This window comes from Stegostoma tigrinum, chromosome 23, assembly GCF_030684315.1.
Source record: "Stegostoma tigrinum isolate sSteTig4 chromosome 23, sSteTig4.hap1, whole genome shotgun sequence".
In the NCBI taxonomy this organism is placed as follows: domain Eukaryota; kingdom Metazoa; phylum Chordata; class Chondrichthyes; order Orectolobiformes; family Stegostomatidae; genus Stegostoma; species Stegostoma tigrinum.
In genome coordinates this window covers 47,517,815-47,533,494 of record NC_081376.1, presented here as the reverse complement: position 1 = coordinate 47,533,494, position 15,680 = coordinate 47,517,815, and positions in this window count along the sequence as shown.

Sequence of the window (15,680 nt, the reverse complement as noted above, 5' to 3'; positions counted from 1 at the left end):
TTACCTTTGGGGATAATTGTGCCATATCTGAAAGTAATGAATTTTTACACCAAATATAGATTACCCCAAAAAAGGAACCACTTGTGCAAGAAAAGAGCTATGTCTTCAATTTATTATTCACAATCTCAAAGAGCATTGGAATGATGACATCAAACTGTAAAGATTATGCTTGATATTTATTGCCAAGAAAGTGCTAATAATTGGACTAAGGGAATTCTCTCATTATTGTTTGCCATTAAGGATGTACCTAAGGAGACAACAGGATTCAATCCTTTTTAGCTAATATATGGACATGAGGTAACAGGACCCCTTAAGTTAGTTAAAGAAAACCATATAAAGTGCAGGGACTCTAATCTATGTGTGAAGTTTCAGAGAGAAAAAAATAACCTAGGTGTTATGGAGAAGTTTGGCGGGGGCGGTGTGGGGTGGTTGTTAAATGAAAGAAAATCCCTGATATTCACTTTATAAGTAGCAAGTAACGATTTGTTCACTTAAGCCTAACTGTGAACAAATCAACATAACTGCTAACAAACAGAATAATTCCCCCAACTCCTAACTACTCCCTAATTGAACAAAATTTTACTGGTATGCTATTCCAATAAACATGAGTCCCACTTATATAACCCAAATAGTGAGAAATAAAATTAAATTAAAACTTAGTCTCTCAAAGTCCACACAGAATGTGTCTTCTGGAATGTTCTATCTCTCCAGTCATAAATGCCTTTCTTCTGCTGATCGTGCTGTCGGGGATTTTTTTCTATGAAGACTCTTAGAAGTGCCGTGGTACTTTTTGTCGATAAGATGGTGCTTTTTTAGGGAGCTTAGTGATTTCTTGCGAGAGCTAGACGCTTATTTCTCAGATGGAATCGCTCTTACACCAATTTTTGAAAACCCTCTCCTTATATACTTTGGATGGCAGATCAATTTTCTTATCATAGCATTGGTCTGAGGTTGTCAAAAGCATCAGATTTAAATTCAGAGATAACAAGGTGTAGAGTTGGATGAATACAGCAGGCCAAGCAGCATCAGAGGAGCAGGAAGGCTGATGTTTCAGGCCTAGACCCTTCTTCAGAAATGCAATTTCTAATTCAGTTGGCTTTCAATCACTAAGTGCTTGGTTTAAATTAATTGGCTGATTCCAGCTAGTTCCAAAACATCAAAACACACCTAAGGTTTCCAATCACACAGCCAATTGATACATGTTTCCATTTGAGAACTGGCTGTATGTCTTCAGCTACATGTAGAATTTTTTTTCTGTTTAAATTTCTTAAAACTTAGAAAAGCATTTTATCTCTTAAAGGGACCACACACTCTATACAATTTAGTAACAAAAGCGTATGAGTTCGTAAAAAAGTAATTCAAAGTATTCAACAAAGAATTAATACCTAGAGGAAATAAAAAGCCAAAGCATAAAATATTGCTGGAGACAAGGCATTAGAGCTGCTACCTGTCTCTGGGAAACTGTTATAAGTAAAGTTCACTGGACTGGAAAATCAAAAAGAAACTCAATTATACGAATATGTGTACTTCAGACAAGAGGAAATGTAAGTGTGACATGTTAATATGTTAAAGTGCTACTGTGATAGGAAGGATGATTAGAAAAAAAGTGTATTCACAGCATTGAAAGAAATAGGGAATTAAGCATAAATATCAGAATGATGCAAGAATGAATAAGAAATAGAAAATTCTAAACTTGACCCTCCAGTAATTAGATAATACAGAGGTGATCACAAAGCTGGATTGAAAATCCTGCTATTTCTCCAAAATCTATCAAAGTGACTTACACAATTTATTACAGACTCATAAATCAATTTGAGTAAATGGGTTAGGAACAAAGAATTAGATACACATTATGTCAATGTAGGAGATGCATAACTTCTAAAACAATATTCTTACAGGCTCTACTCAGCGATCTTATCTCAGGTAATAAAAGGGATCCAGTTCACAATGGATAATTACACTATTGGAACTACATTCCTTTCTTCCAGGAAAGGCCAGAACAATTCCCATCCACCACCATCCTCTTCTGCCTGGCCGCAATCATCCGTAACCTGAACAACATTTAATTCCTCTAACTTCCTTCAGATCAAAGGTGTGGCCATGGGTACCACATGGGCCGCAGTTATGCCTTTCTCTTTGTGAGGTACATGGAACATTCTTTGTTCTAAGCATACTCAGGTCCTCCTCACAACTCTTTCTCCAGTACATCAGTGACATCCTGAGTGCTGCTTTCTTCCCTCTTTTGGAATTGGAAATATTTATCAATTTCACTTCCAATTTCCAAACTTCCCTCACTTTCACCTGGTCCATCTCTGACTCCTCCCTTCCCTTCCTCAACATCTCTGTTTTCATTTCTGGAGATAGGCTGGCCACCAGTATCGACTACAAACCCACCAACTCACATAGTGACCATGACTATACATTCTCATACACTGCTTCCTGTAAATAGTCAATTCCATTCTTCCCGTTCCTCTGTCTCCAATGCACATATTTTGATGATGCTACCTTTCGCAGGAACCCTCAGAAATGTCCACAGATTTCCTCAAACGAGAGTTCTCCACCCCGGTGGTTAACAGGGCCCTCAGCGGAGTCAGGCCCATTTCCCACACTTCTGCCCTCATTGTTTCTTTTCTGTTCCTCAATAATGATAGTGTTCCCCAGTCCTCACTTTTCATCCCAGCATCCAAAGGATCATAAGCTGTCATTTCTGCCACCTCCAGCAAGATTCCACCACAAGACACACATTCTCCTCACCTCCCTTGTCAGCATATTGCTGGGAAGGTTGTCTCTGGGACTACCTGCTTCACTCCTCTTCGACTTCCAACATCTAGCCCCACCCCCACCACCGTCCCATGCAATTGCAGAAGGTGTCTACCTGCCTATTTTCTTCATCCAGCCTCAATATCCAATGTTTCAGAAATATCTTCTAGCAATTTACCTGTACTTCACTCAATCTTGTCTACTGTATTCACTGCTCACAGTGTAGTCTTCTCTACACTGGAGTGAAATACAGACTGAGTGACTGCTTTGTGGAACACCTAAGTTCTGTCTGCAAGAATGACCCTGAGCTTCCAGTTGCTTGCTGCAATTTCTGCAAACACTATTGTGTTCCGTGGCCAGCATTTCTTATATTTCAGGTTTGCTACAATGTTCCAACGAGGCTCAGGACAAACTGGAAGAACAGCACCTCATTTTCCGCCTTGGGGTACTGCTGTCTCAAGTCTCAGTATCAAGTTCAATAATTTTAGTGTCAGAATACCATTATCCATGTTCTTTACACATCTCTACACCCTAGGCCCTATTATCACATGGTCTGCGTTTAGCACAGTCAACTCATTTTCACCTACTTGTGGTCCCCATTAAAAGTTCTTCTTTCACTCTTCCCATTATCCAATACTGTGTTTGTCTGTGTTTCTGTCCCTCTGGGATCTGTCTCCACCAATTTACTCCTTTATCCCTCCCCACCTCCTGTCTCTTGCAAACATACTACATTTTCCAAGCTTCAATCAGTTCCAAAGAAGGGTCACTGGACTCAAAATGTTAACTACAGATGCTCCCATAATTTTAGTTTTTATTTTAAGTTTTCTTAGAGTTTACTGAGGAAGAGTCAATGATTGTGCATATCAGGAAGACAGAGTAACATAGAAAATCACATCTGGTAATGCTGAGAACTCCGTCAAAGATAAATGCTTACCATCTCATTACTCAAGTAAGAAATCAAAGACTGAAAACAAGAGTGATATCTCAATAGGGTTCAGTGTCTGTAAAGGTTATTGCTGATGAAACAAGGTATTGAATCTATCTTTTCTCATGTTACAAGATCTTTCCAATGTGTCTTACATATGTAACTTCACTTTTTTCATTCTTATTGTGTAAAACCTTTATTTTTATTTATTAAAAGTACATCAAAAGCCTTAAGGTTATTTTACAAAATTACAAAATTTACAAATTACAAAAATAAACTTGTGGTCTACCATGATAATTTCACACCATGGCCTATCTTGTGCAGTATTACCATCAGCAGAGCGATGTAAATAGTTGCTACAGCCTCCTGGCGGCTAAGGCATAGAAAGATTGCTAACTTGGCCAGACAGCAAGGGATGCTGGACATATTGGCCAACTAAAAGTCTGAAGTCACAAGACCTACACAGACACAGAGTAAACACAGCACCCAGGTGCTCATGACATTTAAAGGTAACAGTTATCCTCTACAGACATATCCCCAATAACTTTTCCACTAAACAAAGGAGAGCCCAGACAGAAAGGCACCAGATCCTACTATACAAAGAAACAAACAGTGGCAAGCCATCGAAATGATTGACACTGTTTCAAACTATTAAGTGTGTCTCCCTGATTGGCCAGAACTACAGAAAGTTTCACAAAACCATCCAAAAAGTATAAAAACAGGGTTTACTTGCAGAATCCTCTCCTCAATCTTCTGGAGACATTCAGAGGAGACCTGTATGGCAAGAGGCAGAGACCAGGCAGAGAGAGAGAGAGAGAAAGAGAGGTACAAAGAAGAGATAATGGGAACTGCAGATGCTGGAGAATCTGAGATAACAAAGTGTGGAGCTGGATGAACACAGCAGGCCAAGCAGCATCTCAGGAGCACAAAAGCTGACGTCTCGGGCCTAGACCCTTCATCAGAAAAGGGTCCAGGCCCGAAACGTCAGCTTTTGTGCTCCTAAGATGCTGCTTGGCCTGCTGTGTTCATCCAGCTCCACACTTTGTTATCTCCAGAGAGGAACAAGGAAAGCAGCTTTGCGGTCTCCGAGACAGAGCCAGAGAGAGAGATTGACTGCATGAAACCACAAGAGATTCCAGAATTATTATAAGCTTAAATGGCCAAAAAGGATAAGAGAGAGTAGGTTTAGTATTAAACTTTATTCTAGCTTGCTTCCTAATAACTTTGGGATTGTTTGGTTCTGGTATTGTCTTGTGTTTGTATTGATTTGACTGCTTCGATATTGTGGGAAACCTGGGCAAACACTTTCATAACATTCTGGTCTGTGTTGTCTAACTTGTTTTAAGGAGGAACTAGGCAACACTGCTCTTGTTATTAAGGTTGCGAACTGCTCTATTAGAACATAATAAAGACAGATAGAAGAGAGAAAAGGGAATGTGATGACACAGGGATTTGGTATTAGGGGTTTAAAATTCAAAGGTAGTGAAGTTTCATGAGACTTGTACAGGACCCTGATCAAGCTAAATGTGCACAGTTCTGGTCATCAAAACTCCAGAGTGACTGTAAGAGAGATTTCAAGGAAGAATGGGTCAAGAACTGAGAGAAAACAACTATTCGGAATGATTCAGGTTTTGTGCTTTAGGAAAGGAAGGGGATTTGGAGCTTAATAGAAACCTTCAAAATTAAGAATAGGTAGGATAGGAAAAATTTGGCCTGAACACATTTACTTATGAGTGAATCTAAAACTAGGAACCATAAATATACGCTAATTATGAATGGCAAATAATGAGGGACCATAAAGGGAAGGTAGTTATTAATGGTTAATAAGGAGAGATTTATTTACTCAGAGAGTGATTAGAATGCAGAAAGTGCCACCATCAGAAGTGGTAAATAGGTTGGATTCTTTGACAATAAAATTGTGCAATTACGTGATCGGAAAGGGAATAATAAAATATGCTCAAAGGATGAGATGGAAGCAAGTGGAATGAGTAGAGATTCTTCTGGAATATAAATAGCAGAACAGACCAATTACACTCAGTTGCTTGTTTCTGCTGTGCACATTTCATACCATTCTACAATCAGAAATGAAAACAAATAAGTTTGATTTATTTTTCTGACTTCTATGCTGAAATGCAACTGCAATTCCTAAAGGAGGAATTGTGCTGTCATACATAACGCGAATTTTAACACTCCTTCACGCTCGGAGTGAATATCACAATATAGCTACAAAAGTGATTCATGGGACATATATTCCAGTGCTCACACATAATAGCTGGATATAATTAACTCGAACTGGAACCTATTGACATCTTTTTTTAGTTACTAAAAATAATTTAATAAATATAAAGCTATTGTACCTGCCAGTGTCACTGAAGAACGCCATCTAATGATGGTTTGATGTCAAAGCAGAGAAAAATTCTCTGAATACAGAGCCATTGATTACTACGTAGGAGCTTACTGCGTCTGATTACTTTCCACTTAAATGAACATACAGCGGTAAAAGCCAGAAAAGAGGATGAAGAGCAATGAAATTTGCAGTACATTAATCTGCTGTAATGCCTGTAGGTTTGAAGATTTAACTTATGGATTTAATTACACTCAGTCAGTCCTGGTGTGTCAATAAATGATGGCCAATCAATTGTGCAGATGGCTGAAGGCATAAAGATGACACAAAGATGAACATGTTATATTGATATAAGCCACTGTCTATAAACTCAATGCAATAATAAGCAGCTAAAGGGTAAGGGTAGTTATTTATCTTAAGCTGCAAAAAGCTTACTCATATCCCATTATGTTCTCTCCAACAGTGCTCTATGCCCAATCTGTCTTGCCTTTCTAATATCTAAAGCATAAGTTACAATAATGGTAGAGATCGATAACTTTTCAAAAGAGAAATGCATTCCCCAAAGGATCACGCAATAAGATTTCACATTTTAAGATTTTTATTCTGAGAAACAAATGGAAATTAACATCCACTAATCATTACAAAGTCAGCAACTAATGTCTCATCATCATTCGCAATCCTTTACAGACGAGGATGACTCTTTTCCACTCTCAGGGTGAGTCCATAGGTGGCTGTACAATGCAGCTCCTGCAAGCTCTGTTACACCTGGAGCAGGTGATCGCAGGAAGAGGTGGGTGGTTGCATTGGTGAGGAAGTGCGCTCCTTCCGCTTTTTAACGACGGCAAGTCCCGAGGTGCTCGACGCCTTCCCAGATGCTCCTACTCTACTTTGGGCGGTCTTGGGTCAGTGATTCCCCAGGTGTCTGCGGGAATGTCGCACTTCACCAGTGAGGCCTTGAGGGTATCACTGAAGCACTTTCTCGGTCCATATGGTGCTCACCTGCCATTTCAGAGCTGGTTGTACAGCACCTGCTTAGGGAGTCTCATATCGGTCATGGGGACAACATACCAAACAAGAGTGGTCAGTATCTCAATGTTAGGGATGTTGGCCATGAGAAAGGCGAATCATGAGAAAGGCCTACACCCATTTATAAATTACACTGCACTCTCTGTCGCCTTAAGCTTAAACAACAATTCCTTTCAGCATTAACAAGGTTGTGTGGCATTTGCCCTGACTGCCAATGCTGGCAGATTGTCGTATTTCCCATCTTCGTCAGTAAGTAACAAAGGGTAAAGGCTCTTTGCAGTAGCTTGCTGCCACAAATATTGGTATATTGATCCTGTCTAATGATCAGTGGTATGCACAGACCACCACTAAGTCGAAGCAGAAGAGGCACATATCTTAGTTAATAAGATGCTTCATTGCGCATAACTGCAATAAGTACAGTTTATAATAGCAGTCAAACATAATTACTCAGGACTGTCAGAGGCTATACATAATGCATATGCTACTGATCAAACGTACTGTAGAAATCCTTGCCTCCACCGACATTAACATCAGGTTGGGTGGAAATAATGCAACCTCAATATTAACTCTGTCAGAACTATTACCTGACACAACACATCAACCCACACATTTTTGATTTCATTTGATTTATTGCAGTCACATGTATCTAAGTTTTGAAAAGTTTTGATTTGCGAGCAGTACAGGCAGATCACAGCAAGTAAGAACATAGATGTCAAAGGGTGTCTAGACAGAATGGGGCACATAGATTACGGTGCAGGAGGTGCGCAAAATATGATCAACATTATTTGAAGTTAGAAAGTCCATTCAGCACTCTAATAATGCTAGGGAAAAAGCTGTTCTTGATCCTGTTGGTAGGTGTGTTCCAGCTTCTGTATCTTCTGTCTGATGAAGAGGTCGTAGGACAGCATTATCAGAGTGGGATGGGTCTCTGATGTTGGCAGCCTTTCCACAGCAACAGGAAGTGTAAAAGATGTTCAGGAAGTTGGCTTCCGTGATGGGTCTGGGCTGTGCACACAACCTCCTTACGGTCCTGGGCATAGCAGTTGCTGTATGAGGCCATTATGCACCCAGATAGAATGCTTTCTATGGTGCATCTGTAAAAGTTGGTGAGGGTCCTTATGGACATGCTGAATTTCCGAAGCCACCTGAGGAGGAAGAGGTGTTATTGTTCCTTTTTGACTGTCACATCTGGGTGGTGGTTATCGTCACTCCCAGGAACCTGATGCTCCCAAACGTCCCCACCTCAGCTCCATTGATGTAGAGGAGGCATGTCCTCCTCCTTTCTTCCTGAAGTCAGTGATCAGTTCTCGTATTTTGCTGACATTGAGAGTGAAGTTGTTATCATTGCACCATGACACCAAGCTCTCTATCTCCTCTCTGTACTGTGATGGATCATTGTTTGATATCCATTCTATCACAGTGGTGCCATCAGAAACCTGTAGATGGCATTCATATGGAATTTGGCTACAAAGTCGTGGGGTGCACAGGGTGTACAGTAGAGGGCTGAGAATGTATCCTATATTATTGACCCATCAAACAGTAATTTATTTAACTGTATTTGCTCGTAAATTCAGGTAGCTTAGACATTTCATACATTTCCCAGAAAATACTCTTGTTTGACATATAAATGGTTGATTTTTTTGTTTGAAGACTGTTGAACTTGGTCCTGCTCTGGAGATCGTTTCTCTTTCCTTGTTAACTTTGCCGCTGGTCTATTTCCTTATCTGGAGGATTCTTAATCTCCTGAACTTCCTTCACAGAGGGAGTCTCCTTTGCTAACTTATTCAGTTACCCCATAACAAACATCATCGGGCTGACCTTTAAACTTGCAAATGTCCATCACAGAAGTCAGCTGCTCTGTTGAAACAAGTACCTTCATTCCCGAAGTAACCTGGAATTCAGAGCTGGCAGCATCTTTCTAACTGGAAGAGGTATTTGCTTTTCTGCAGTACCCTGCAGACCAGGCAATTTCTTCTTCTTGATCATGCTTTGTATCTGAGGCACAGGTCTGGCTCACATGGAATCATATGTAGCCCATCACCCTCAACTATTTTGATTGCATCAGACATCATCAGTTGCCTTTGTGGTTGTTTGATAGTAAAGTAGATTTTTTTTCAGATTGTCAACTGTCAGTTAAAGATTGCGGCTCACTCAGCGCTATCTCGATCACTGGCAGTGACAGTTCTGCTTTAGAAGGTAGAAGACCAACTCTATGACTTCCTCCACGTTGACACTTTGAAACAGCTTTCTTGTGCCAACATTATAATTAGACTGGATTTGTTCTTCCGATTGGGTTCTGCCATGAGTCTAGAAAACCCAGTGTAGGCTTCACTGGTTGACCCTTGACTGGCCAGTCACTAATGCTCTATTTGTAAGCAAGTTGTTCTCTGGGAGGTTCATAGTCTCCTCCAATTCTTTTGATGAAGTTGAGATTGAAATATGTATGCAGTCGTCTCACAAATTAACTTTTTGATTAGGAAGAACATACGTATTTTCAATTGCTTTTATATGCATTGTATTTTTGTGTCAAATTTCTCTTCTCTTGACAGTTATTGCACCTGTGCCATGTATTCTTACATCTGTGGCAGTGACTGTGGGTACAGGTGCACACGAGGCTGTTGGGGTAGGTGATATCATTTCACTGAACTTCGATTCAAAGTAAGCATATTGAGCTCATGGTAAGCCTAGCCACAATCAATGTGTGTTTGTGTGGGTTAATCTGGGACTCTACTTTAGTCTGGTATTGTTGCTTGGCATCCCTGATGGCTTTGTGAAGATTGTACCTAGATTTCCTGTATCTTCACTGGAGTCTCTGACATCTTCTAAAAATAGCTGGCGTTTTATGTTGTTACGTAGCTCACACTCTTTTCCTTGTGTCTCTTATCAGCTTCTTGGCTAATATTTGTCATTGGAATGTCGAACTTGCCCTGTTCCTGTTTCCACAGTTGCTGTAGTCTCCCCTTCTGTGTTGATAATCACATCTCAGCTGCTGACTGCCTGTCTTCTGCAAGCAGAGACCCGGGTAATCTGGGGACCTGGGTTCGAACCCGGCTATGGTAGATGGTGACATTCTCTGTGACAGTGACCTCCTTGTTCAACTTAAACTTATTGAAGCTTTCACTTGCACTACACCCACCCATGTATTCTTTGAGGATGACCATGCAAAACAGTGTTTCCTCATAATTGCTGTTTTGTCTTTCTCATGGTAGCCTAAGCACTCCTGGTAAAGGTTTCTGTTCCCATGCTTATACAAGCGCAATAGTTTGTGCTGTTGGTTGCAGAATAAACAAACCCAGGTTAATCTGCTGGACAATAATGTATGAAGTATTTTTGAAGACAGTAACTGGTTACGAATATGTTCAGGTATTTACTGGGTGGATCTGCTAATGTAATGGTTTGTGGTCAAGATCTGATTTGTAGAAAGAATAATCTATTAAAACCTTGTGAAGTAATTTGCCTTAAAATGCACTGAAAACAAAAAATGCTGAAGATCGCAGCAGGCCAGGCAGTATCCTGAAGAGACAGGATGCTAATGTTTTGAGACTAGACGACTCTTCATCAGACCTGAAGTGAATTGCAGAGGGGACAGCACTTATACTAAAGTTGCGGGCTTGGGGATGGTGGGCTGTAGAGTGTTGGGAGAGAAAAGATGTTGATAGTTCGAGTTTTGGCAAACACCTTGTGGAACACCAACAGTGAAATGGAAAGAAACGAAGATGTACATGGTGAAAGAGACAACTGGAATTCTTGTCGGAGGGAAAAGCAAAACTTACCCCCCCACCCCCTAACTATAGCATAAATGGTCCCCCCTCCATAACTTCACTTCAGCTCTGATGAAGAGTTATCTAGACTCAAAACGTCAGCTTGCTATCTTTCCGTGGATGCTGCCTGACCTGCTTTGATTTCCAGCATTTGTTGTTACCAGTACAGACTCCAACATCTGCAGTACAATAATTTGCTCTCTTAAAATCAAATTGATTCTCTAGTTTCTAAATGAAGTAGCTCCCTTAGCTGGAGATTATTATAACTGCAGCTGCAGTGCTAAACAGTTCTTTTTCTAACTTTGGCTGATTTTAGACCACATAATCATAGGGTCATAGTCATACAGCACAGAAACAGACCCTTCAGTCCAACCTGTACATGCCAAACTAATCCCAAACTAAACTAGTCCCACCTGACTGTTCCTGGTCCATATCCTTCCAAAGCTTTCCTAATGATGTAATTATCTAAGTGTCTTTTAAATATTGCAATTGTACCCTCATCCACCACTTCCTCAGGGAGATCATTCCACATATGAAGCATCCTTTGTATAAATAAAAATTGTCCCTCATGTTGCTTTTTTTAAGTCTTTCTCTTCTCCACCTTAAACATGTGCCCGCTAGTCTTTAAATCCCCCATCCTAGGCAAAAGACAACTACCATTAACTCTATCTATACCCCTCATTATTTTATAAACTTCTATAAGGTCACCTCTCAACCTCCTACGCTCCAGTGAGAAAAGTCCCAGTCTATCCAGCCTGTCTTTATAACTCAAGCCTTCCGTATCTGGCAACATCTTGGTAAATCCCTTCTGCACCCTCTCCAGCTTAATAATATCCTTCCTATAACTGGGCAACCAGAACCAGACACAGTGCTCCAGAGGAGGCCTCACCAAAGTCCTGTACAACCTCAACGTGACATCCCAACTCCTATACTCAGCTATTAAAAAAAGCTATGTTTTTTTCTCACCTCCAATATGCTTAGTAATTCTTAACATATTTTTAAACAGAAGTGGAATCACTTACCATTGTTGGTGCTTTCAAGTCCATTCTATCAATCAGTTGTTTCCTCTTCTCCTTCCTTCTGATATGTTTCCTGACAAATTTTCCCTCCAATAAAATGTTTCTTACCACCAGCTCCAATGATGTGGCTGAAATATTGTCTCTCTCATTGACATTAAGCACTAAGATGCTCTTTTCTCCAGGCATTTCCAACATTTGTTCATCAGTCTTTCTGTGTAGGATTTGCAAATAAATCACTGACACAATTTAATGAATTTATTTTTACTCATAGTCAGGGTACGCTTCTGTTCTTCACAGGTGCATAAGTGGATTCTAAGAATGGCCAGTGTCACATGATACTTTTCTGTGGAGGTGTGAATATTTCTTATCCTTTCTGAGAGAGATTCAATTTTAAATACCACAGCAGCAAAGCTTTTTGTACGTAAAGGGGAGACTAGATTCCTTCTGATTGTGCTGTGGCTTTGGGAGGTGTATTTTGTCCATTTTATTGAAGGGAAGTTTTAAGGCAGAGATGGTGAGCAGTCTCCACAGAACCACTAGAGTAAATACTTTATGAGGCCTTGGTTTTTTTAAGTTGGCATAATAGATACAGCCTGAATGGTTGTGGTCAAACTCTCACAGAATCAGGGTTTTTAGTTTCTTAGATTTTTCAACAGTTATTCTTGGAGTCTTGAAGATGTGGAATCTGTTTTTCTCCTCTCTCGGTTACAGCCAAAAGTTGGGGTTCTCTTCCTGCTGCTGGAATTACATGTGAGACAATGTTTTCTGAATTTGCCTTTTGCCAAAGCTGTGTTTATCAAGATGTTACTATCAGATCTGTATCCATACAGTATTAATTACTGTATCTATTATTCTGTAAGTTCCAATAGCATTACAGCTAAGCCAATTATTTTCTTTATTTTGACTAGATTGTATGAATAAAGTGTGTTTACATTCAAATCTGACCAATTGAAATGCATCTGGAATGCAACACCTTACACTTTTCTTTAAAATAAGTAAAAGTTAGGGTTTAGGCTATTTTCCTAAAATATTTTGAGGGGGCCTGGTCTGGTCCATAACACTACACACTGGCTTTGGAGCTAACTCAAGAAATTAAGGCATAAGCGCGCGCACACACACACACACCCAGAGATTAATTGCAAGCTGAAAATAAACCATTACTTGTAAAAAAGTGAGTCAAGATCAGTTTCTATTGTTTGATACAGGCCTGATATTTTGAAGTCAAGATGTCGTTCCCTGGAGCATTGGAGGCTGCAGGCTGACCTTATAGAGATTTATAAAAAACATGAAGGGCACAGATAGGGTGAATAGCCAACGTCTTTTTATTGCGAGAGCTGGGGAAGTCCAACACTGGACAGCATAGGTTTAAGGTGAGAGGGGAAAGATTTAAAAAGGACCTGAGGGTTAACCTTTTCATGCAAAGGGTGGTGTGTATATGGAACAAGCTGCCAGAGGAAGTGGTGGAGGCTGGTACAACTACCACATTTAAAAGGCATCTGGATGGGTACATGAATAGGAAAGGATATGGGCAAAATGCTGGCAAATGGGACTAGGTCAGATTGGGTTATCTGGTCAGTGTGGACAAGTTGGACTGAAGGGTCTGTTACTATGCTGTAAGACTCTATGTTACATTATCTGAAGCGAAGGCTTGGAATTATAGAAACATCTCTGCAGCTGTAATGGCTTTTGGAGTTGCTCTTCCTAGGATTGTTTTGGAGGGAGGTTGTAGAGAGAAGAAAAGAAAGAAGTAGTCCCTTATTTGTCTTTCAGAGGTTTGTGGGTGTGGTGCTTTTACCACATGGTTGAATAAGCCTGTCCAGTACCTTGTATTATTGGAATTGTCTCTCTCATTGATGCAATCAGTCTCTCTGAAGATGTTTCAAGATGTCTCTTTCCTTTGTTTCTCTTCTTTTCTGGCAGCTTGTCCTGCCTTTACTTGGCAAGTAAGCCAAGATGCCCTTGTCAAGAGGTCTGGACAAACTAGTGACTCCTGTTTCAAAGAATCCCATTTATCACTGTTCAAGGAGGCCCAGACTTTTCATCTGTTAAAGTCCTTGTCAGTGGAGGTCTTTGTCCTTGAAGGCAAACCATCAACTCAATGAGTCTTACTTGCTCTTTATGGAACGCCCATTGAATTTCAATTTCTTTTTTGTATCTGGCTGAGAATATCTTCTCTTTATCTGACTCCAGTCTAAATCCTCAGGAGAAGGTCAGGTCATCTCCAAAACCATTTTGCAAAATGTAATTTTTGAAACTGTTTTCTTAAAATGTGTAGTATTACGACTGCAGGGACATAACACTAATCACAAAAAGGAAAGTTACAGAGAATAACTGGTTCATATTGCAAGGCACCAGCTGGACATTCAAAGAAAAAATAAAATTAAACTTCTATTTATGAGAGTTTCATGATCTCAGGAGATTCTAAAACATTTCATGTTCGCTAAGGTACATTTTGAATTGCAGTCACCATTATAATGAAGGAAAAAACCCTCCAAATATTCTTGCACAAGATACAACAGTCAATAATGATAAATAACCACCTTCATGCTTTTAGCTGAAGGATAAACACCTGAGGTTAAGTAGGAGTCCAATCAGTTAACGGACCCTCCCAGTACCTCATTTATGTACGAATATAGTCTTGTTCAAGTAAGTGATGCCTTTGGTTTGCTAGTTGAGCGGAGTCAAACTCCAACATTTGTTTGTTTCCTTGATAGGCTACTGTACAGAACGGAACTGCATTTGTGACAATGTGTATATGTAAAGATATTTTCCATGAATAAATTATATTTTTGAAATAAAAATAAACACCCAGCAAGCATCCCTGTTCACTTTCAAATTCCCCATAATTCCAAAGAGGTGTTGGTTTAAACTCATCTAAAAACTTGACACCTCCTACAGTGCAGCACCCCCTCAGTACTGACTCTCTGACAGTGCAGCACCCCCTCAGTACTGACTCTCTGACAGTGCAGCACTCCCTCAGTACTGGCTGTCTCACGGTGCAGCACTCCCTCAGTACTGGCTGTCTCACAGTGCAGCACCCCCTCAGTACTGACTCTCTGACAGTGCAGCACTCCCTCAGTACTGGCTGTCTCACGGTGCAGCACTCCCTCAGTACTGACTGTCAAACAGTGCAGCACCCCCTCAGTACTGACTGTCTCACAGTGCAGCACCCCCTCAGTACTGACTGTCTCACAGTGCAGCACTCCCTCAGTACTGTCTCACAGTGCAGCACTCCCTCAGTACTGACTGTCTCACAGTGCAGCACCCCCTCAGTACTGACTGTCTCACAGTGCAGCACCCCCTCAGTACTGACTGTCTCACAGTGCAGCACCCCCTCAGTACTGACTGTCTCACAGTGCAGCACTCCCTCAGCACTGACTGTCTCACAGTGCAGCACTCCCTCAGTACTGACTGTCTCACAGTGCAGCACTCCCTCAGTACTGTCTCACAGTGCAGCACTCCCTCAGTACTGACTGTCTCACAGTGCAGCACCCCCTCAGCACTGACTGTCTCACAGTGCAGCACCCCCTCAGTACTGACTGTCTCACAGTGCAGCACCCCCTCAGTACTGACTGTCTCACAGTGCAGCACTCCCTCAGTACTGACTGTCTCACAGTGCAGCACTCCCTCAGTACTGACTGTCTCACAGTGCAGCACTCCCTCAGTACTGACTGTCTCACAGTGCAGCACTCCCTCAGTACTGACTGTCTCACAGTGCAGCACCCCCTCAGTACTGACTGTCTCACAGTGCAGCACTCCCTCAGCACTGACTGTCTCACAGTGCAGCACTCCCTCAGTACTGACTGTCTCACAGTGCAGCACCCCCTCAGTACTGACTGTCTCAC